The sequence below is a fragment of the Balaenoptera physalus genome (assembly GCF_965194825.1).
Source record: "Balaenoptera physalus genome assembly, chromosome: 2".
Taxonomy (NCBI): domain Eukaryota; kingdom Metazoa; phylum Chordata; class Mammalia; order Artiodactyla; family Balaenopteridae; genus Balaenoptera; species Balaenoptera physalus.
Genome location: NC_138883.1, coordinates 58,297,907 through 58,323,516, shown reverse-complemented (window position 1 = coordinate 58,323,516; position 25,610 = coordinate 58,297,907). Strand labels below are relative to the sequence as shown.

The following is a 25,610-nucleotide window of genomic DNA, read 5'->3' as shown; positions in this document are numbered from 1 at the left end:
TAAAGTTACATTACATAATAATTGTTTTTAAAACAATATTCTTAGAAGTCAATCATCTGGGGTAAGTATTGAACAAATTTATGTTAATCTCCAAAGCTATAAAAAAAAATTATTATTTTGATGAAAATTTTCCAGATTGAAAAAATTCTCTTCTAGGCTTAAATTACTATACAATTAGTATGCCATTTTTCCCTTTCCCTGATTTTTAAATTTTGACCTTTTCTAATATTTTAAGGGCAAAGATGAGGAAGACTGTTTTGATTAATCATTTTATGAGAATACTCATTAAGCTGTTCAGCTTTGATAGATTTGAATGCTGTAGAAATATTACTCTTTGTTTCCTACAAAAATGTTTATTTTCAGGCTTTTAGAAAATGAGAGAATGTTAGACAATTTAGTTTCAGCTTACATGCAAAAAGAAAGACTCATAATGAAAAATTTTTTAACATTTACATTTAAACATACTACAGTAGAGGTGAAACTGACAAGTTGTTCTGATTGACTCTTCGGTTATTCTCATGTTTTAGAAAAATAGAGTTTGAAAAAGGGTCAAGGAATGACATATTTCTAGAGACAAGGCTATAGACAAATAATTCTATAGATAGATATCACTAAAAGATTAAATACAAAAATAGGGAAATAGAGTGCTATAATATCACCACATATTTTACAAAGAATTCATTGGAAAAAAATTCAGGCTTCATTGAATACTATGCATTGTCTATAGAATACCATTTCAAATTATATAATTCTCATTTCACAGAAACTATTTCACAATTCTGTAAATTACAGATATCTGGTAGTGAAGCAAAACTACTATTTCTTGTAGACAAATTCTTTTCTATATAAACTCTGTCCTTTCTGATGGAGTTTCATTTGACTTATTTCCCCGACTATGAAACAATCTAGTTCTGTGATGATTTTTACATTTATTTATGTATTCCTGTTCTATAAGTGTGTCTCGTTGAATTCTCCTTTGAACCTGTTAAAATATTTCCTTGACTCCTTCACTATAGTTAAATAAAAACTTTAACAGGTATTCATTTGTATGTTTGTGTAAGAATCATGATTTTACATTTTCATTAAACTTATCTTTAACAGTTTTGGATGTCTTCCAATGGCTGCCCATTGGATTCACCTAGCAGAACTAAGTAAATTCGTTACCAGAGAAGTGTATGTCATAAAACAGTTTAAATCCAGTTGAGGCTTTTTTCTGGGTCCTAGAGGAGAATCCAAAGGGTCCACAGAACTTTTCTGACTCTGTTTTCCTCATTTCATTTTTCCTTTCTACTACTTTTATATTTTATATCTTGTCTTTCTTCTTTTTTGAATTTTTTAAAATTTATTTTTAAACATTTTTATTGGAGTATAGTTGATTTACAATGTTGTGTTAGTTTCAGGTGTATAGCAAAGTGAATCAGTTATACATATACATATATCCACTCTTTTTTAGACTCTTTTCTCATATAAGCCATTACAGAGTATAGAGTAGAGTTCCCTGTGCTATACAGTAGGTCCTTATTAGTTGGCACAAAAACAGAAATATAGATCAATGGAATAGGATAGAAAGCCCAGCGATATCCCATGCACCTAAGGTCACCTAATCTATGACAAAGGAGACAAGAATATACAATGGAGAAAAGACAGTCTTATTGAATAAGTGGTGCTGGGAAAACTGGACAGCTACATGTAAAAGAATGATATTAGAACACTCCCTAAAACCATACACAAAAGTAAACTAAAAATGGATTAAGGACCTAAAGGTAAGGTCGGATATTTTAAAACAGAGGAAAACAGAGGCAGAACACTCTTTGACATAAATTGCAGCAAGATCTTTTTCGATCCACCTCCTAGAGTAATGAAAATAAAAACAAAAATAAATAAATGGGACCTAATTAAACTTAAAAGCTTTTGCACAGCAAAGGAAACCATAAACAAGACTAAAAGGCAACCCTCAGAATGGGAGAAAATATTTGCAGACGAAACAACCAACAAGGGATTAATCTCCGAAATATACAAGCAGCTCATGTAGTTCAATATCAAAAAATAAATAAATAACCCAATCAAAAAGTGAGCAGAAGATCTAAATAGACATCTCTCCAAAGAAGACATACAGATGGCCAAAAAAGCACATGAAAAGATGCTCAACATGACTAATTATTAGAGAAACGCAAATCAAAACTGTAATTAGGTATCACCACACATGCTGGTCAGATTGGCCATCATCAAAAAGTCTAAAAGCAAATGCTGGAGAGGGTGTGGAGAAAAGAAAACCCTCCCACACTGTTGGTGGGAATGTAAATTGGTTCAGCCACTATGGAGGACAGTATGGAAGCAACCTAAATGCCCATCAGCAGAGGAATGGATACAGATGTTGTACCTATATACAAATGAATATTACTCAGCCATAAAAAAGAACAAAATAATGCCATTTGCAGCAACACGGATGGGCCTAGAGCTTGTCATACTGAGCAAAGTCAGAGAAAGACAGATATCATATGATATCGTTTATATGTGGAATCTAAAAAAAAGGGTACAAATGAACTTATCTACAAAAGAGAAATAGAGTTACAAATGTAGAAAAAATACTTTTGGTTACCAGTGTGTAAGTGGAAAGGGGTGAGGGACAAATTTGGAGATTGGGATTGACATATACATACTACTATATATAAAATTATCTTTCATTTTTTTATTTGGCTTGTTTAATGCAGCCAATAAGCAATGCAGGTAGCAATTAATTGATCTTTTGTTGATCACTGAAATCGATTAATAGTTCATATGTATCTATTCTCTGTTGGATGAGACATGAGAGAGAATCTGGCCCAAACAATATACTGTGAAAGTGTAAGTTTGAAAATAAATGCATATGACGATGTTGGATAGCCAAAATGTTAAACTAGATCATATTATGTATTTTTATTCAGCTTCCTGGCACCTATGAACCCTTGCTACTTTTAGAGGTGTCTTCATGTAAGAAATCTAATAGGAGACAAAGTATAACTTCTAGTTTTGAGGCTAAAAAGTGTCCTCTCATTTTCTCTTAGCCTGTTCATACATGTACTCTTTCAATATCATATCTGAACTACATTCCCATGTCCTTTCCTTGGAACTATAATAATTGTCTACTGACAAGTTCCCGTACTACTAGTCCAAAGCTTAGTTAATTTTAAATCCCAAAATCAAGGACGTGGCTTTATAGGCTCCAAAAATGGGAGCTGGGCCCAGCATTTGTTTTGGACTGATTCAAGAAGGTTGGACATGCACAAGAATTCAAGGAGCCAAGGGAGTAAAATTTATTTTAAAAAAATTATTACGTAGATTTTGAGTGAAAACTAATTTCCAGTTTAATAGATACTGAAAAGTTCATTAGAAGTTTCCAAAAGAGTAAAAAACAAAAGTGTTAAATCATTTTGATTAGTTAGTTCGCACAGTTCCCCAAAGTGCAGTGTGTCATAATAGACAAATCTCATGCTATTTCTACAGTGTCTCTTTGGTTTTATGGTGGTATTTCAGGAAATGTCAAGGTTTACATTTGATTGATCCCTTTACTTTGTGCTATTACTCCAGAGTCTGAATATCATTGTTAAAAACAATTTTAAAAGCCTCTTATCAGGTACAGAGTGCTGATGTAAATATAGGATGCAGCTGAGACTACAGCTCAGATACTAAGATCTGAAAGAATTTTATCCTAAACATAGCACATCTGAATGATAAAACTATGTATTTCAAACCAAAAGAAAAGTTACACTGAGGTAGACCATATCAACTGTCGAAAAGATAATTTAAAAGCATCTTGTTGGGCTTCACTGGTGGCGCAGTGGTTGAGAATCTGCCTGCCAATGCAGGGGACACGGGTTTGAGCCCTGCTCTGGGAAGATCCCACATGCCATGGAGCGACTAGGCCCGTGAGCCACAACTACTGAGCCTGCGCGTCTGGAGCCTGTGCTCCGCAACAAGAGAGGCCGCGATAGTGAGAGGCCCGCGCACCGCAATGAAGAGTGGCCCCTGCTCGCCGCAACTAGAGAAAGCCCTCACACAGAAACGAAGACCCAACACAGCCAAAAATAAATAAATAAATAAATTTAAGAAAAAAAAAACAGGGGTTTCCCTGGTGGCACACTGGTTGAGAATCTGCCTGCCAATGCAGGGGACACAGGTTCGAGCCCTGGTCTGGGAAGATCCCACATGCCGCTGAGCAGCTAGGCCCGTGAGCCACAACTACTGAGCCTGCGCGTCTGGAGCCTGTGCTCCGCAACAAGAGAGGCCGCGTTAGTGAGAGGCCCATGCACCGCGATGAAGAGTGGCCCCCGCTTGCCACAACTAGAGAAAGCCCTCGCACAGAAACGAAAACCCAACACAGCCAAAAATAAATAGATAAATAAATAAAAATTAAAAAAAAAATAATTTTCATAGGTATAATAATAAAAGCACTCTCCCCACAAGGACTCAGAGGCAAAGAATATACAAATCAATTTTCACTGCAAAGTAAAGGAGCTGTTACAGTGGAGGATTACTGGACTGAATGTCAATATTATGACATAGTATGAGTGTGTTTCATGTTTGGTAATTGCAATCATTGTTGCTTTTGTTGTGGTCATCCATGTACAATGCTTGGTGTCAGTCTATTTATCTCTTGTAAAAATAAATTACAGTGTGTGTGTGTGAAAAAAAAATAAAAAAAAAATAAAAGCACTCTCCATAAATTACAAAAAAATATTGATAAGATGAATTTCTTCAAAATTAAGAATTTCCACTCTTGAAAAGACACTGTTAAATAATGAAAGACAACACGTAGCCTGGGAGAACATATTTTCAAATCACTTATGTGGCAAAGAATGTCGAGTAGAACATAGAACTCTCTCAACACAATAATAAGAAAACAAATACTACAAATGGGCTAAAGATTTTAACAATCACTTCATCACAGAAGATATGTGAAAGCAAAAAGGATATGAAAGATTTCTAAATATCATCAGTCGTTGAGGAAATGAAATTAAAAACACGAGTTTCCACTGTACACCTATTGGCATGGATAAAAGTAAAAATAATGACCATATCAAGTGTAGGTGAGGATGTGGAGAAACTGGAATTCTCATACATTGTTGGTGTGGATGTAAAATAATGCAACTCTTTATAAAAGTGCCGTTTCTTGAAAAGTTTAACATATACATAAAATCACCCAGTTATTTCATGCCAAGGAAAGCACATATCCACACCTGCATATAAATATCTATCTGCTTTAACGATAATAGCTCCAAACTGGAAACAACACAACTATCCATGAACAGGTGAACAGATAAAAAAGTTATTGTATGTCCATAAAATGGAATATTACTCAGAAATAAAAAGTAATGAACTATTGATACATACAACATGTGTATAAGTCTCAAAATAATTATATTGAATGAGTAGAGACAGATAAAAAATAATTCTATAGGATTATATTTATGCAAACTTCTGAAAAAAATACAGCTATTCTATAATGGTAAAAAATAAATAATTGGTTGCCTCTGGACAGAGTGGGAGCAGCAGGGAAAAGCCTGGCCAAAGGATTATAAAGAGGCAGGAAGAAACTTTTGGAAATGATGGATATATTCATTTTCTCAGTTGTGGTAATGGTTTTACGAGTGTACCATATGGCAAAATTTATCATGTTGTGTATTGAATCATATGCAGCTTTTTGTATGCTATTTAAACGTCAAGAAGAGTATTACTCTGAGATGGTCCCTAAAATAAGTCATGGGGGAAAAAATAAATCAGGTCTTCTGTGAGAGTAAATAAAATCCTGTCCCCTCTTGGGATCTTTCAGAGGTGTGGTAAATCATGTTTTTAAGACATAATGAATTTAGGCAGAATTTAGTAAACTTGAAAGTTACCACAGGTTTGTTGCTTAAGACCTAAGTTTTGCATAATATCATAATATATTTGAAACTCAAACTAGAGCTACCAACCTGACCAAAAAACGTGGCAAAAAAAATCTCTGTGTTTCTTTTGAGAAATGTCATCATCTGAGAAAATAAATCTGGATAACTGTGATATGCTATTTTTTTGTGTGTGATTTTCTGTAATTTTTAATGTTTTAAAAACATAAAAATACTATAAATTAGAATATTCTTTGAAAACAAAGCAAGTTTTGTCACTTTGGTTATGTTACTGAAAAGCCTCCAATAATTTTAAAAAGAAATCCTCTTTGATGGAGGCCCAAGTCTTCTAGTGTTATTTTGACTTCCACTTGATATTAATGTAGCTTTACAGAGTACATTTGTTATAATTTAAACACACAAGCACATACACAGGCAAAGAAATCTACATATAGGATTCCTATATAAAAGTTCCTACAAGCAACTGTATGCCAATAAAATGGACAACCTGGAAGAAATAGACAAATTCTTAGAAAGGTACAGTCTCCCAAGACTGAACCAGGAAGAAATAGAAAATATGAACAGATCAATCACAAGCCCTGAAATGGAAACTGTGATTAAAAACTCCCAACAAACAAAAGTACAGGACCTAACGGCTTCACAGGTGAATTCTATCAAATGTTAAGAGAAGAGCTAACACCTATCCTTCTGAAATTGTTCCAAAAAATTGCAGAGGAAGGAAAACTCCCACTCATTCTATGAGGCCACCATCACCCTGATACCAAAATCAGACAAAGATATCACAAAAGAAAGAAAATTACAGGCCAATATCACTGATGAACACAGATGCAAAAATCCTCAACAAAATACTAGCAATCCAAATGCAACAATATATTAAAAGGATCACACACCATGATCAAATGGGACTTATCCCAGGGATGAAAGGATTTTTCCAATATCCACAAATCGAACAGTGTGATACACCACATCAACAAACTGAAGAATAAAAACCATATTATCATCTCAATAGATGCAGAAAAAGCTTTTGACAAAATTCAGCACTGATTTACGATAAAAACTCTCCAGAAAGTGGGCATAGAGGCAACCTACCTCAACATAATAAAGGCCATATATGACAAACCTACAGCTAACATCACACTCAATGGTAAAAAGCTGAAAGCATTTCCTCTAAGATCAGGAACAAGACAAGTATGTCCACTCTTGCCACTTTTATTCAACATAGTTTTGGAAGTCCTAGCTACAGCAATTAGAGAAGAAAGAAAAATAAAAGGAATACAATTTGGAAAAGAAGTAAAACTGTCACTGTTTGCAGATGACATGATATTATACATAGAAAATCCTAAAGATGCTACCAGAAAACTACTAGAGCTCATCAATGAATTTGGTAAAGTTTCAGGTTACAAAGTTAATACTCAGAAATATGTTTCATTTCTATACACTAACAATGAAAGATCAGAAAGAAAAATTCAACAAACAATACCATTTACCATCACATCAAAAAGAATAAAATATCTAGGAATAAACCTACCTAAGCAGACAAAAGACCTGTACTCCGAAATCTATAAGATGCTGGTGAAAGAAAATGAAGAAGACACAAACAGATGGAAAGATATACCATGTTCGTGGATTGGAAAAATCAATATTGTCAAAATGACTATAGTACACAAGGCAATCTACAGATTCAATGCAATCTCTACAAGTTACCAATGGCATTTTTCACAAAACCAGAACAAAAAATCTTAAAATTTGTATGGAGACACAAAAGACCCCGAATAGCCAAAGCAATCTCGAGAAAGAAAAACAGAGCTGGAGGAATCAGGCTCCCTGACTTCAGACTATACTATAAAGCTATAGTCATCAAAACAGTATAGTACTGGATTAAAAATAGAAATATAGATCAATGGAACAGGAGAGAAAGCTCAGAAATAAACCCACGCACCTATGTTCAATTAATCTACGACAAAGGATGCAAGACTACACAATAGTGGAAAGACAGTCTCTTCAACAATGGTGCTGGGAAAATTGGACAGCTACATGTAAAAAAATGAAATTAGATCATTCTTTAAAACCATACACAAAAATAAGCTCAAAATGCATGAAAGACCTAAATGTGAGACCAGACACTATAAAACTCCTAGAGGAAAACATAGGCAGAACACTCTTTGACATAAATCGCAGCAATATCTTTTTTGATCTGTTTCCCAGAATAATGGAAATAAAAACAAAAATAAACAAATGGGACCTAATAAAGCTCAAAAGCTTTTGTACAGCAAAGGAAACCAAAATGAAAAGACAATTCACAGACTGGGAGAAAGAAAATATTTGCAAATGAAGTGACTGAGAAGGGATAAGTCTCCAAAATTTATAAATAGCTCGTGAGGCTTAATATCATCAAAACAAACAATCCGATCAAAAAATGGGCAGAAGACCTATATAGACATTGCTCCAACCAAGAAATACAGATAGCCAAGAAGCACATGAAAAGGTGTTCAACATCGCTAATTATTAGAGAAATGCAAATCAAAACTACAATGAGATATCACCTCACACCAGGAAAAATGGCTATCATCAAAAAATCCACAAGCAATAAATGCTGAAGAGGGTGTGGAGAGAAGGGATCCCTCCTATACTGTTGGTGGGAATGTAAATTGGTACAACCACTATGGAGAACACTATGAAGGTTCCTTAAAAATCTAAAAATAGAGCTACCATATGGTCCAGCAATCTCACTCCTGGGCATATATCCAGAGAAAAACATGGTCTGAAAGGATACATGCACCCCAATGTTCATTGCAGCACTGTTTAAAATAGCCATGACATGGAAGCAACCTAAATGTCCATTGACAGAGGAATGGATAAAGAAGATGTGGTATGTACATTCAATAGAATATTACTCAGCCATTAAAAAGAATGAAATAATGCCATTTGCAGCAACATGGTTGAACTTAGAGATTGTCATACTGAGTGAAGTAAGTCAGACAGAGAAAGAGAAATATTATATGATATCCCTTATATACAGAATCTAAAAAAAATGATGCAGATGTACTTATTTACAAAACAGAAAAAGACTCGCAGACTTAGAGAACGAACTTATGGTTACCGGGGGGAAGGATGGGGGGAAGGGATAGTTAGGGAGTTTGGGATCGACATGTACACACTGCTATATTTAAAATGGATAACCATCAAGGACCTACTGTATAGTGCAAGGAACTCTGCTCAATGTTATGTGGCAGCCTGGATGGGAGGGGAGTCTGGGGGAGAATGGATATATGTATATGCATAGCTGAGTCATTTTGCTGTGCACCTGAAACTATCACAACATTGTTAGTCAGCTATGCTCCAATATAAAATAAAAAGTTTACAAGAAAAAAGTTCCTAAGATATTTTTTTATAACTTTCCACTGAAATTCCCATGAAGAAACACCATAAAATGAAAATTCAAAACTGAAAATGCCAGTTGAGCTTACTATCTGAACTATTTCCCTATCTTTGCCACTCTATTGTAAATAGTGAAGAATTACCAAGATGAAAAACAGTGAAAAGTTGCTATCTCATAGTCTCTAACATGGTTCAAAAACACAAAGAATACACGAGTAAGAAAACCATTTCCTTTTTGGCAGGGCTTGGATTATTATTATTAAGTTTTAAAAGCAAAGATTATTTTCCTAACTCCTATGACGACTGCCCTTTTACTCTTTTTCAAACAGATATATAAACAGAAAAATGACTGGTAGAATTTGCATTCTGAAAAAAATATATTGAAATTGGGGAAGCTCGCCTTCTAGAAGTAAAGTATTATTAGGTAAAAGCAAATTAAAAATATGAGATCACAGATTCCCAATAAAACCAGTGTCAGAAAGCCAGAGAGTATGAAAAGAAGAAAATCTTATCTCCTTCTCGTGAAGCCACATGAGACTGGTTACAACTCTGCATTGTTAGGAAACAATTGTCCATGGAACTCTCACATTTCTGTCTATCTTGTCAGCAGAGGTACTGATGTTCCTTAGCTACAGACTACTTTTCCAAGGATGTTCATAAAGCAAACAGTTTTGGGAGGGAGAGTTTTCATTGCTACAGAGGGTGGGTTTGTTTACTGTTCGGTACAATAAAGATAATATTTTCTTGCAGAGCAAGGTTGGGCAGGTTTGCTTGCATCCCATTTTAAAGGCTGGAATTTCCTAATTTGGGCATGCAACTGCTATGTCACAAATCAATTGTGTGTACCTGATTCCTCCAGGCCCACCAGACTTGGGAGCCATGGGACACTGGCATTAACATTAGTGTCCTTCTGCTGCTGTATGTGAATATATTTTGTCTCTGACACAGGAGTGTTCTGTCTCTTGTCAGTTTGCATGAAATTATTTATTAGTTTTAATAAACCATTGGTTTGTTAGCTTGCAAACAGGGCAAAATTCAGACCCTTTGCAGTTTTGACATGCCTAAGATGGGGAAAATAACATTAGACTCTCTTCCATATTGAAGTGGATATGAAAAGGGATCTAATCTACTTTGATAAAAAGAGCAAACCTAGGGCAAAAGGCAATGGCTATGTTATAGGGTTTATAGTCATTGGTCCTTATTCCAAGAAAAAAACCAGAAAAGATATATACATGCATATGTAATATATAGAGCTTATAAAATACCTCAGAACAAAGTTAAGGAAACATCTTAAAGATTAAAATAACATTTCTGAAAAATATTACTTCCAGAAAATTCTAGAAAATTATTTTCATATTCTTTTTTTGTCTCAGAAGTATAAAGATATCCTGTATATTTAAATACTTTAAATATTTTACACACATGCATTTATTAAATGAATTAATAACAACTAATTGAAGATATGTTCCAAAATAGAGACTTCATTGTATAAGGCAGGACATAGTAGAGGTATTGATGCAGTTGTACCTGAAAATCTCAGTCTATTTTCTAGACACACTCATCAATTTATTAGAGCTTAGTATTATAATACTGGAACAAACAGCTTTATAATTCAAACAAAACAAACTAGTAAGACAATGGAGAGGTTAGACATTGGAATTAGAGAGCCTATTTTGAATATCAGCACTTAACAAAATGTGAGACCATGACAAGTTATGTAAGCTTCCTGACATTAACTTCAAATATAAAGGATTTTCTGGGAAACAAATTGACTATGAACATTATCACAGTTTTTGTTCACTGGAACTATAATTTGAGACAGATTTTAGGATGCATTTTATTTATTAGGAAATAAAACTCTGAAGGGAGTGGGTTTTCCCTTGACAGAGAAAGAAGTCAAACTGTGGTTCCAGAAAGATTCATATAATCGTATAGGAAGTTCTGAAATGTTAAAATAATCTTGCATTCCTGGGATAAACCCCAGTTAGTAATGACATATTTTTCTTTTTATATTTTTGGATCAATATGCTAAATTTGGTTAAGAATTTTTGTATCTAAATTTATGAGGGATATTTGCCTGTAGCATTCTTTCTTTTATTTTCTTTACTAGTTCTGCTGTAAGGATAATGCTGGCCTTATAGAATGTATTACAGATTATTCCCGCTCCTATTTTCTGAAAGAATTTATGTGGAATTGGTATGATTTCTTTCTTTTTTTTTATTGGAGTATAGTTGCTTTACAATGCTGTGTTAGTTTCTGCTGTACAGCAAAGTGAGTCAGCCACACGTTTAAATATATCCCCTCTTCCTTGGATTTCCTTTCCATTTAGGTCAACAAAGAACATTGTGTAGAGTTCCCTGTGCTATACAGTAGGTTCTCATTAGTTATCTATCTTATACATAGTAGTGTGTATATGTCAATGCCAATCACCCAATTTATTCCACCCTCCCCTTTCCCCCTTGGTATCCATATGTTTGGTCTCTATGTCTGTGTCTCTATTTCTGCTTTGCATATAAGATCATCTATACGATCTTCCGAGATTCTGCATATATGCGTTAATATACGATATTTGTTTTTCTCTTTCTGACTTACTTCATTCTGTATCACAGTCTCTAGGTCCATCCACATCTCTGCAAATGGCACAATTTTATTCTTTTTTATGGCCGAGTAATATTCCATTGTATATATGTACCACATATTCTTTTTCCACTCCTCTGTTGATGGACATTTAGGTTGCTTCCAGGTCCTGGCTATTGTAAATAGTGCTTCAATGAACATTGGGGTGCATGTATCTTTTTGAATTATGGTTTTCTCCAGGTATATTCCCAGGAGTGGGATTGTTGGGACATATGGTGTTTCTATTTTTAGTTTTTTAAGGAACCTCCATACTGTTCTCCATAGTGGCTGTATCAATTTGCATTCCCACCAACAGTGCATGAGGGCTCCCTTTTCTCCACACCCTCTCCAGCATTTACTGTTCGTAGATTTTTTGATGATGACCATTCTGAATGGTGTGAGGTGATACCTCCTTGTAGTTCTGATTTGCATTTCTCTAATCATTAGTGATGTTGAGCAGCTTTTCATATGTTTGTTGGCCATCTGTATGTCTTCCTTCCTTCAATGTTTGGAAGAATCCTCCAGTGAGCCAATCTGGGACTAACATTTTTGCAGGAATGTTTTAAACTACTATTTCAATTCTTTTTACAAATATAGGGCTAGTGAGTTATTTATTTCTTCTTGGTGAGCTTTGAGAGTTGGTGTCATTCAAGAATTTTTCATTTTATCTAATTTACCAAACTTATTGTTATAAATATTAGTGAAGAATATTAACTTATGATCCTTTCATCATATATATGATTTCATGTATTTTATTCCTGATACTGGTAATAGGGTCACTCATACTTTTTACCTTTTTTTTTTTCTGATTGGTCTGGTTTGAGCAGTTGTTTTCACCAGCAGATGAGGAGGTAATTTTTCCTCTCAAGGGACATTTGGCAATATTTGAATGCTTGGAAACATTCTTTTTTTTTTTTTTTGTCACACCTGAAAGAGTGTAACTGGCATCTTGTGAATAGAAGCACGGATGTTTTAAGCATCCTACAGTGTACAGGATGGTCCACACAACAAATAACTCTTCAGCCCAAATTGACTTTAGTGTTGAGGTTGATAAACCCTGGTGTTTTATGCTGTTTTATGTCTTCTATTTTATTGATTACACCTCATATCTTTATTATTTTCTTTCTTCTGTTTACTCTGTGCTTAATTTGTATTTGTTGTATTATTATTTTCTTAAGGTGGGATCAGTTTATTGATATGAGATCTTTCTTCTTTTCTAATATTAGTGTTTAATGCTATACATTTTATAGCACTGCTTTAGCTGCATCGCAGAAATTTTATTTGTTTTGTTTACTGTTTTCATTCAGTTTGTATTTTCTAATAGTTATTGCCATTTTTCTTTGACACTTAGGTTATTTAAAAATGTATTAAAAAAAGAGGTAAAATCAGAAATGTTAAGAAAAGCTGTGTATGGACTGTAGAAAGTGGTACTAAATCTAGGGAAGAGCAGGAGGGGAAATTACTCATTTTCATCATAAACTCTGTACTAATTGCTTTACTATCATGCATATGTATTGTTCTGATAAATATTAACATTTATAAAATAAACACTAATGAAGTGGGATCAATAGAACTTTGAAAAAAGTTAGAAATATAGGATGAGGGAGAAGGAAGTAGTCAGTAATAACTAGATTACTGGCAGGTGCCACTGGGTGGATGGTGGTTGTGTTCACAAGATAGGGAAAAAGAATAGTTTTGGTGTGGGACTGAGGAATGATGACTCCAATTTCAAATATTTTTAGCATGAAATATGCAATCCTTAGGCATCAAATAAATTAATATTGAACTCAAAAAAGATAAAATATATAAAAACAAAATTTTTGTTTACAAATAGTTGATATTTTAAGATATAGTTCCGTTATTGATTATAATGTAACTCATTGTAATAAGAAAGCATACTTTGTGAGATTTGAACTCTTTATAGAGATTGGTTTTATGGTCCAGAATGTGGTATATCTTGGTAAATCATCAAATTGCCCATTGAATGAGTGTGCATTCTGCTGTTGTTAGGTAGAGTGTTCTATAAATTTTAAGAAAAGTTGGTTGTTGGTGTTGTTCAAGTTTACTATATTCTTCATGATTTTCTGTCTGTCTGAACTATCAATTTTTCAAAGCAAGTATTGAGATCTCTGTTGAAAATTCCAGATTTGCCTAGTTTATCTTTTATGTTGTTCTTTTATAACTTTTTACTTCTGTTAGCTCTGTTGGTAGATGTATAAACAATTTGGTTTTGGTTTTGGTTTACATCCTTTTTGGATTGCATCCTTAATCATTATTATTACAATTGTCTCTTTATCCCTAGTAATATTCTTTCTGTTGCTGAAATCCACCTTTCCTGATATTAATATAACCACTCTTCTTTCCTTATTTTTTTTTTTTTTTTTCATGGCTTAATAGAACATTTATTTATTTATTTATTTATTTATTTATTTATTTATTTATTTATTTTTTTTAACATCTTTATTGAAGTATAATTGCCTTACAATGGTGTGTTAGCTTCTGCTTTATAACAAAGTGAATCAGTTATACATATACAATATGTCCCCATTTCTCTTCCCTCTTGCATCTCCCTCCCTCCCACCCTCCCCATCCCATCCCTCTAGGTGGTCACAAAGCACCGAGCTGATCTCCCTGTGCTATGCGGCTGCTTCCCACTAGTTATCTATTTTACATTTGGTAGTGTATATATGTCCATGACACTCTCTTACCCTGTCACATCTCACCCCACCCCCTCCCCATATCCTCAAGTCCATTCTCTAGTAGGTCTGTGTCTTTATTCCCGTCTTGCCACTAGGTTCTTCATGGCCTTTTTTTTTTTTTTTTTTTCCCCCTTAGATTCCGTATATATGTGTTAGCATACTGTATTTGTTTTTCTCTTTCTGACTTACTTCACTCTGTATGACAGACTCTAACTCCATCCACCTCATTACAAATACCTCCATTTCATTTCTTTTTATGGCTGAGTAATATTCCATTGTATATATGTGCCACATCTTCTTTATCCATTCATCTGTCGATGGACATTTAGATTGCTTCCATGTCCTGGCTATTGTAAATAGAGCTGCAATGAACATTTTGGTACATGACTCTTTTTGACCTATGGTTTTCTCAGGGTATATGCCCAGTAGTGGGATTGCTGGGTCATATGGTAGTTCTATTTGTAGTTTTTTAAGGAACCTCCATACTGTTCTCCATAGTGGCTGTATCAATTTACATTCCCACCAACAGTGCAAGAGTGTTCCCTTTCCTCCACACCCTCTCCAGCATTTATTGTTTCTAGATTTTTTGATGATGGCCATTCTGACCGGTGTGAGATGATATCTCATTGTAGTTTTGATCTGCATTTCTCTAATGATTAATGATGTTGAGCATTCTTTCATGTGTCTGTAGGCCATCTGTATATCTTCTTTGGAGAAATGTCTATTTAGGTCTTCGGCCCATTTTTGGATTGGGTTGTTCGTTTTTTTGTTATTGAGCTGCATGAGCTGCTTGTAAATCTTGGAGATTGATTAATCCTTTGTCAGTTGCTTCATTTGCAAATATTTTCTCCCATTCTGATGGTTGTCTTTTGGTCTTGTTTATGGTTTCCTTTGCTGTGCAAAAGCTTTTAAGTTTCATTAGGTCCCATTTGTTTATTTGTGTTCTTATTTCCATTTCTCTGGGAGCTGGGTCAAAAAGAATCTTGCTGTGATGTATGTCATAGAGTGTTCTGCCTATGTTTTCCTCTAAGAGTTTGATAGTGTCTGATCTTACACTTAGGTCTTTAATCCATTTTGAGTTTATTTTTGTGCATGGTGTCAGGGAGTGTTCTATTTTCATACTTTTACATGTACCTGTCCAATTTTCCCAGCACCACTTATTGAAGAGGCTGTCTTTTCTCCACTGTATATGCTTGCCTCCTTTATCAAAAATAAGGTGCCCATATGTGTGTGGGTTTATCTCTGGGCTTTCTATCCTGTTCCATTGATCTATATTTCTGTTTTTGTGCCAGTACCAAACTGTCTTGATTACTGAAGCTTTGTAATATAGTCTGAAGTCAGGGAGCCTGATTCCCCCAGCTCCATTTTTCGTTCTCAAGATTGCTTTGGCTATTCGGGGTCTTTTGTGTTTCCATACAAATTGTGAAATTTTTTGTTCTAGTTCTGTGAAAAATGCCAGTGGTAGTTTGATAGGGATTGCATTGAATCTGTAGATTGCTTTGGGTAGTAGGGTCATTTTCACAATGTTGATTCTTCCAATCCAGGAACATGGTATATCTCTCCATCTATTTGTATCATCTTTAATTTCTTTCATCAGTGTCTTATAATTTTCTGCATACAGGTGTTTTGTCTCCTTAGGTAGGTTTATTCCTAGATATTTTATTCTTTTTGTTGCAATGGTAAATGGGAGTGTTTTCTTAATTTCACTTTCAGATTTTTCGTCATTAGTGTATAGAAATGCAAGAGATTTCTGTGCATTAATTTTGTATCCTGCTACTTTACCAAATTCATTGATTAGCTCTAGTAGTTTTCTGGTAGCATCTTTAGGATTCTCTATGTATAGTATCATGTCATCTGCAAATAGTGACAGCTTTACTTCTTCTTTTCCGATTTGGATTCCTTTTATTTCTTTGTCTTCTCTGATTGCTGTGGCTAACACTTCCAAAACTATGTTGAATAATAGTGGTGAGAGTGGGCAACCTTGTCTTGTTCCTGATCTTAGTGGAAATGGTTTCAGTTTTTCACCATTGAGGACAATGTTGGCTGTGGGTTTGTGCTATATGGCCTTTATTATGTTGAGGAAAGTTCCCTCTATGCCTACTTTCTGCAGGGCTTTTATCATAAATGGGTGTTGAATTTTGTCGAAAGCTTTCTCTGCATCTATTGAGATGATCATATGGTTTTTCTCCTTCAGTTTGTTAATATGATGTATCACATTGATTGATTTGCGTATATTGAAGAATCCTTGCATTCCTGGGATAAACCCCACTTGATCATGGTGTATGATCCTTTTAATGTGCTGTTGGATTCTGTTTGCTAGTATTTTGTTGAGGATTTTTGCATCTATGTTCATCAGTGATATTGGCCTGTAGTTTTCTTTCTTTGTGACATCTTTGTCTGGTTTTGGTATCAGGGTGATGGTGGCCTCGTAGAATGAGTTTGGGAGTGTTCCTCCCTCTGCAATATTTTGGAAGAGTTTGAGAAGGATAGGTGTTAGCTCTTCTCTAAATGTTTGATAGAATTCACCTGTGAAGCCATCTGGTCCTGGGCTTTTGTTTGTTGGAAGGTTTTTAATCACAGTTTCAATTTCAGTGCTTGTGATTGGTCTGTTCATATTTTCTATTTCTTCCTGGTTCAGTCTCGGCAGTTTGTGCATTTCTAAGAATCTGTCCATTTCTTGCAGGTTGTCCATTTTATTGGCATAGAGTTGCTTGTAGTAATCTCTCATGATCTTTTGTATTTCTGCAGTGTCAGTGGTTACTTCTCCTTTTTCATTTCTAATTCTATTGATCTGAGTCTTCTCCCTTTTTCTCTTGATGAGTCTGGCTAATGGTTTATCAATTTTGTTTATCTTCTCAAAGAACCAGCTTTTAGTTTCATTGATTTTTGCTATTGTTTCCTTCATTTCTTTTTCATTTATTTCTGACCTGATCTTTATAATTTCTTTCCTTCTGCTGGCTTTGGGGTTTTTTTGTTCTTCTTTCTCTAATTGCTTTAGGTGCAAGGTTAGGTTGTTTATTCGAGATGTTTCCTGTTTCTTGAGGTAGGCTTGTATTGCTATAAACTTCCCTCTTAGCACTGCTTTTGCTGCGTCCCATAGGTTTTGGGTCGTCGTATCTCCATTGTCATTTGTTTCTAGGTATTTTTTGATTTCCCCTTTGATTTCTTCAGTGATCACTTCGTTATTAAGTAATGTATTGTGTAGCCTCCATGTGTTTGTATTTTTTACAGATCTTTTCCTGTAATTGATACCTAGTCTCATAGCGTTGTGGTCGGAAAAGATACTTGATATGATTTCAATTTTCTTAAATTTACCAAGGCTTGATTTGTGACCCAAGATATGATCTATCCTGGAGAATGTTCCATGAGCACTTGAGAAAAATGTGTATTCTGTTGTTTTTGGATGGAATGTCCTATAAATATCAATTAAGTCCATCTTGTTTAATGTATCATTTAAAGCTTGTGTTTCCTTATTTATTTTCATTTTGGATGATCTGTCCATTGGTGAGAGTGGGGTGTTAAAGTCCCCTACTATGATTGTGTTGCTGTCGATTTCCCCTTTTATGGCTGTTAGTATTTGCCTTATGTATTGAGGTGCTCCTATGTTGGGTGCATAAATATTTACAATTGTTATACCTTCCTCTTGGATCGATCCCTTGATCATTATATAGTGTCCTTCTTTGTCTCTTGTAATAGTCTTTATTTTAAAGTCTATTTTGTCTGATATGAGAATTGCTACTCCAGCTTTCTTTTGATTTCCATTTGCATGGAATATCTTTTTCCATCCCCTCACTTTCAGTCTATATGTGTCTCTAGGTCTGAAGTGGGTCTCTTGTAGACAGCATATATATGGGTCTTGTTTTTGTATCCATTCAGCCAGCCTGTGTCTTTTGGTGGGAGCATTTAATCCATTTACATTCAAGGTAATTATCGATATGTATGTTCCTATTCCCATTTTCTTAAATGTTTTGGGTTTGTTATTGTAGGTGTTTTCCTTCTCTTGTGTTTCTTGCCTAGAGAAGTTCCTTTAGCATTTGTTGTAAAGCTGGTTTGGTGGTGCTGAACTCTCTCAGCTTTTGCTTGTCTGTAAAGGTTTTAATTTCTCCATCGAATCTGAATGAGATCCTTGCTGGGTAGTGTAATCTTGGTTGCAGGTTTTTCTCCTTTATCACTTTAAGTATATCCTGCCACTCCCTTCTGGCTTGCAGAGTTTCTGCTGAACGATCAGATGTTAACCTTATGGGGATTCCCTTGTGTGTTGTTTTTTTTCCCTTGCTGCCTTTAATATCTTTTCCTTATATTTAATTTTTGACAGTTTGATTAATATGTGTCTTGGTGTGTTTCTCCTTGGGTTTATCCTGTATGGGACTCTCTGTGCTTCCAGGACTTGATTAACTATTTCCTTTCCCATACTAGGGAAGTTTTCAACTATAATCTCTTCAAATATCTTCTCAGTCCCTTTCTTTTTCTCTTCTTCTTCTGGGACCCCTATAATTCGAATGTTGGCGCATTTAATGTTGTCCCAGAGGTCTCTGAGACTGTCCTCAGTTCTTTTCATTCTTTTTTCTTTATCCTGCTCTGCAGTAGTTATTTCCACCATTTTATCTTCCAGGTCACTTATCCTTTCTTCTGCCTCAGTTATTCTGCTATTGATCCCATCTAGAGTATTTTTAATTTCATTTATTGTGGTTTTCATCATTGCTTGGTTCCTCTTTAGTTCTTCTACGTCCTTGTTAAATGTTTCTTGCATTTTGTCTATTCTATTTCCAAGATTTTGGATCATCCTTACTATCATTATTCTGAATTCTTTTTCAGGTAGACTACCTATTTCCTCTTCATTTGTTAAGTCTGGTATGTTCTGACCCTGCTCCTTCATCTGCTGTGTGTTTTTCTGTCGTCTCATTTTGCTTATCTTACTGTGTTTGGGGTCTCCTTTTCACAGGCTGCAGGTTCGTAGTTCCCGTTGTTTTTGGTATCTGTCCCCAGTGGCTAAGGTTGGTTCAGTGGGTTGTGTAGGCTTCCTGGTGGAGGGAACTAGTGCCTGAGCTCTGGTGGATGAGGTTGGATCTTGTCTTTCTGGTAGGCACGTCCACGTCTGGTGGTTTATTTTAGGGTGTCTGTGGCCTTATTATGATTTTAGGCAGCCTCTCTGCTAATGGATGGGGCTGTGTTCCTGTCTTGCTAGTTGTTTGGCATAGGGTGTCCAGCACTGTAGCTTGCTGGTTGTTGAGTGAAGCTGGGTCTTGATGTTGAGATGTAGATCTCTGAGAGATTTTTGCCGTTTGGTATTACGTGGAGCTGGGAGGTCTCTTGTGGACCAGTGTCCTGAAGTTGGCTCTCCCACCTCAGAGGCATGGCCCTGATGCCTGGCTGGAGCACCAAGAGCCTTTCGTCCACACGGCTCAGAGTAAAAGGGAGAAAAAATAGAAAGAAAGAAAGAAAGAGGCTATAATATAGTGAAGTAAAATAAAGCTATTGTAAAGCAAAGCTATACAGACAAAATCGCACCCAGAAGCATATACATATACACTCACAAATAAAAGGAAAAGGGGAAAAATTAATATATCCTGCTCCCAAAGTCCACCTCCTGAATTTGGGATGATTCGTTGTCTATTCAGGTATTCAACAGATGCAGGCACATCAAGTTGTTTGTGGAGTTTTAATCCGCTGCTTCTAAGGCTGCTGGGAGAGATTTCCCCTTATCTTCCCTGTTCGAACAGCTCCTGGGGTTCAGCTTTGGATTTGGACCCGCCTCTGCGTGTAGGTCGCCTGAGGGCGTCTATTCCCCACCCAGACAGTACGGGGTTAAAGGAGCAGCTGCTTCGGGGGCTCTGGCTCACTCAGGCCGCAGGGAGGGAGGGGTACAGAGGAGGCGGGGTGAGCCTGCGGCGGCCGAGGCCTGCGTGACGTTGCACCAGCCTGAGGCGGGCAGTGCGTTCTCCCGGGGAACTTGTCCCCGGATCACGGGACCCTGGCAGTGGCGGGCTGCACAGGCTCCCGGGAGGGGCGATGTGGAGAGTGACCTGTGCTCACACACAGGCTTTTTGGAGGCGGCAGCAGCAGCCCCAGCGTCTCACGCCCGTCTCTGGGGTCCGTGCTGATCGCCGCGGCTCGCGCCTTTCTCTGGAGTTCGTTTAGGCGGCACTCTGAATCCCCTCTCCTTGCGCGCAGCGAAACAAAGAGGCAAGAAAAAGTCTCTTGCCTCTTCGGCAGCTGCAGACCTTTTCCCGGACTCCCTACCAGCCAGCTGTGGTGCGCTAACCCCTTCAGGCTGTGTTCACGCCGCCAGCCCCAGTCCTCTCCCTGCGATCCAACCGAAACCGAAACCCGAGCCTCAGCTCCCAGCCCCGCCCGCCGAGCAGCCAAGCCTCTCGGGCTGGTGAGTGCTGCTCGGCGCCGAGCCTCTGTGCGGGAATCTCTCCGTTTTTTTCCTCTGTGCCCCTGTTGCTGTGGGGTCTGCGGTGATTGCCGCGGCTCGCGCCCTTCTCTGGAGTTCGTTTAGGCGGCGCTCTGAATCCCCTCTCCTCGCGCACCAGGAAACAAAGAGGGAAGAAAAAGTCTCTTGCCTCTTCGGCAGCTGCAGACTTTTTCCCGGACTCCCTCCCGGCTAGCTGTGGTGCACTAACCCCTTCAGGCTGTTTTCACGCCGCCAACCCCAGTCCTCTCCCTGCGATCCGACCGAAGCCCGAGCCTCAGCTCCCAGCCCCGCCCGCCCCGGCGGGTGAGCAGACAAGCCTCTCAGGCTGGTGAGTGCTGCTCGGCGCCGAGCCTCTGTGCGGGAACCTCTCCGCTTTGCCCTCCGCACCCCTGTGGCTGCGCTCTCCTCCGTGGCTCCGAAGCTTCCCCCCTCTGCCACCCGCAGTCTCTGCCCGGGAAGGGGCTTCCTAGTGCGTGGAAATCTTTCCTCCTTCACGGCTCCCTCCCACTAGTGCAGGTGCCGTCCCTATTCTTTTGTCTCTGTTATTTCTTTTTTCTTTTGCCCTACCCAAGTACGGGGGGAGTTTCTTGCCTGTTTAGAGGTCGGACGTTTTCTGTCAGCGCTCAGTGGGCGTTCTGTAGGAGCAGTTCCACGTGTAGATGTATTTCTACTGTATCTGTGGGAAGGAAGGTGATCTCCGCGTCTTACTCTTCCGCCATCTTCCCGAGGACCTTCTTTCCTTATTGAGTTTTAACATGGCATGTATTGTCCGTCTCTTTTCACTGTAAGCTATTGATGTCTTTTGTGTCTAGTATGGGTTTCTTATGGATGACTTATAGCTGCTTCTTGCTTTATTATTATCCAATCTGGCAATCTTTGATTTTAGTTGGGATTTAGTTTACTTTTAATGTGAATATTGATATGGTTGTGTTTAAATGTACCACATTTCTACTTTTTTTCCCTTCTTTTCCTTTTTTTCTGATTTCCTTTAGATTAAGGGAATATTATTTATGATTCATTTTTATCTTTGTTAGCCTATTACCTTTACCTGCTTTTATTACTTGATTTAGGGTTTACATTATACATTTTCAACTTATAAAAAACTACATTCAAAGGATATTATAGAATTTTGATATAATAGAAAAACCTTACAACTCTGTACTCTTATCCCTCCCTTCCTGGCCTTAGTGCTACTGTTGGCATAATTTTCCTCTAGGTATTTTTTCTCTAGATGAAATTCAGGTAATAAGAAAAGATATTCAACACGTGCCATGTTTTAGACATTTGTATTCTGGGCATGTATTCTAACTTAGTCCTCACAGTTTTATGAGATGACAATCATTGCTTTCATTTTTCAGATGTGAAACCTGAAGCTCAAAGAGATTATATAACCTACCTTAGTCAGATAACTACTAAGTAAGGGAGTTGAATATCAAACACAGATCTTTATAATCTGAAACCTATGCTTGTTTCTATATACCACCATTTTCAATAAGTATTTATTGAATGAATAAATGAACTTCTAAATTAATGTATTTGAGGGACAAAAAAGGTACTCTGAATTCCAAAATTTTTACATTTGCTTTGCTTTGATAACATCTAAAATGTTCATAAGTGGAATATATCCCCTTAGCTTAAAATGATAAACAGCAAATGTGGCACCCACAATGTTCACTGAGAGTATATCAGTGAACATGGAAGCAGTTAATTAATAAACAAGGAAACTTTGCTGCTCAGAAAATGTTTAGCAGTATTGCACAAAATATGGCATAGCACTATATCATTAAAGTGGCTGTTTTCTCTTAAGTTCCAATGAGAAAACTATACTTCCAACCTTAGCACTTTAGCCATCCCCATAGATAAGGCAGAATAATACAACAGGATGCTGAGATTAGATATTTCAGAGATTAACAAGTGAAGCTGAAGGCCGGTACTCCACAGAATAACTTGCAGGAAAGCACAACCTTTTGGAATCAACTGATAAAGACTGCTTATATAAACATATTTATAAGCAGAAACCATGTTTTCAAATGAGTTGTGTTCTCTCAATATCTCTCTTCTCAGTGAAATGCTGAAAAGGAGAGAAAGACATGAATCTATATTGCCATATTCTCTTAAATACAGCATGAACTAAGATCATCTTCCTTCAAGAAAAAAGTGTGAGGAATTCAGAGAAGAGAAGAACAGAAACAGCCACTAAAGAAATATAAACAAAAGGATTGAAGAACATTTTAAGATTATTTTGTGGGATTTGAATACTATTTCATAGGATATCAACTCCATGGCAGTAACTGTTAGCAAGTAAAGTGGCAGGTAAGGCAGGATTATTCGTCGTTGCTTGATGAGTATTGCAATGAAAGAGAAATTAGGGAGTTTCAGGGTAAGGTGCAGGGAATGCTGATTAGAGTAATAGAAGGGAATTGATGAACTGAATGAATTATGAGGGTTTGAATGATCTTGAAGAATTAGGAACTATGGAAATCAAGGGATGTGAAGGGATGGGAATGCCATGAGTATCACCTTGGAAGTAGAACAGTTTTCTACAATGGCAGAGTTTAAGGCTGTGCCATGAAGATGGATAGTTGAAATATACTGGAAATGGAAGCCATTTAGATGAAGGATTCTGAAGTACAATGACATAAACTGATGGCTCTGGTTATTTAACTGGTATTTAATTAAACCAAACAGCACAGATTTACTAACTGAATTTATAAAATAGTCATTGGATGAGCATATTAACAAGCAATAAACGAAAACATATATATGCGTCATGAAATGGATGAGGAAGCAAGTCTTCTTGGATAATAACTAGTTGTTCTGCTTTGTATGAAGCATCTCAAACTTTTCTTCTATACAACAAGAATAGATTTCTTAGGAAATATCTAGTTCTCACCCTCAAAGTTAAGTTTATTTTTAACTTACAATCACCCATTAAGATATATAAAATACTAGCAAATAAAAATATTGAGAGAGGAGTTACGAGTATCGAAAAATATATTTAGAATACTTTGAGAGAACGTTTTTGCAAGAACTACTTCTTTAAAACATTAGTTGGACATATATATGTGTTTATATATGTGTATATATGTATATATATAATTGTTTCTTACCTTAATTGATAAGAGATAGTAAAATGTTATCTTGTTACTCTTCAAAATAGCCTGAAGCTAACATGGCAAGGCACAATTCCTGTATTATTTGGATTTTCTTCTTTTTCAGGAATTTCCAAACATCCTTTTAGGTGTATAATAAGATAACAAAATCCTTATATCCCAGTTTAACTTTCTGACTGGAACTGAACATGAGGGATAGGTCAGGAGAAAATTTTTGGATAGTGGGTTATCAACTTCAAAAAAAGGTGGTACAGAACTACTGTCTGTTGTATTTATAACTGGAAACACTGTCTTGTGACTCATAGTATTAATCCCAATCAGAATATTCTATCAGGATAACAGAATTTTTTATGTTACTTTACCAGTTTTTCATAATAATTCAGACCTAGGGTTCAGATTAGGTATTTCTTTCTACCTACCATATAATTTTGGGTACACAGACAAACAAAATTCTGTTTATTTCTTATGAAGGTATTATATAATTTCTTCCTATTCTGGGTGTTTTATTTGGTTGAAGATTTCAGATTTACTTTTAGGGGTTTTCTAAGTCTGATATTTAATTATTATACAGTTGTAATTTAATCAATATTACCCTTTCCTCAGCTTAATGACACTTTCTTCAAAAAAATTTTATGACCTCATATAACTTGGTTAGTTCCATTCTATACACACTTCTACCATACTGGAGCTGCTCACGTTAAAAATGTGTCACACCACATTACAGTTTTATGTTCATTTTGAAGTATACAATGACACACCTTGAAGTCAAAGAGCAAGTCTTATAAATATGTTGTTTATATACCTTGTTTTGCTAGAGACAGTTTTATTTTTTAACTGTCTCTTCAACATCCTGTATATTGCAGTCAAATTGTCCTGGTTTGGATGATAAATTATATGGTCACTCCACTTATAAACGTTATACCCCTAACAACCACCAGAAAGCTGGGTAAATGGTGATCACTCAAAGATTTATGGAATTAATAAATGAATAAACAATTAAGTCAATAAATGAACTGACTCCAGCTATCTTCAATTCTGTTTTTTTTAAAGATATTTTAGAATGACCTCTTTTAAAAACCTGATCATTCACTTTGTATCCCCAACAGAAAAGGACAAAGTGAGTAACAGACTAAAACATACTGTGCCAAAACTTGCTAACATTTTCATATATTACTTGTGAGAAAATCATTTCTGCAATTTATATGGACAGTTATCTGTTTTTCTCTTTACCTCTTTCTCTGCCTCTCTTTCTCTTTTTTGTTTCCCTTTCTGTCTCTCTTTGATTCTTTCTTAGTGGCTTGTTATTTTTTGTAATTCTTCATGGTATCAGTGCAGACAAGACTTAAAAGATCTCTATGCAGTGCTTCTGTTAAGTATAAAAATATTTCATTTATAGCTTTCAGTACTTCTTATCTATTCCTTTTTGAAGAATTTAATCGTGAATTATACATACCAGTACAGCATGAAATATTCAGCTCGTGTCTTTCACTCCAGTTCAGCCTAT

At 36.2% G+C, this 25,610-nt stretch overlaps 1 long non-coding RNA gene across 1 annotated transcript; it reads right to left on the bottom strand.

Moving 5' to 3' along the window:
* Window positions 1-4,392: 4,392 nt before the first annotated feature.
* LOC309656144 lies at window positions 4,393-24,980 on the bottom strand. The gene is made up of 3 exons (XR_014261173.1): window positions 21,725-24,980; window positions 4,708-14,231; window positions 4,393-4,445 (listed from the first exon to the last, which is right to left on the bottom strand). It is a non-coding gene; the product is annotated as an uncharacterized lncRNA (long non-coding RNA).
* Window positions 24,981-25,610: the final 630 nt, after the last annotated feature.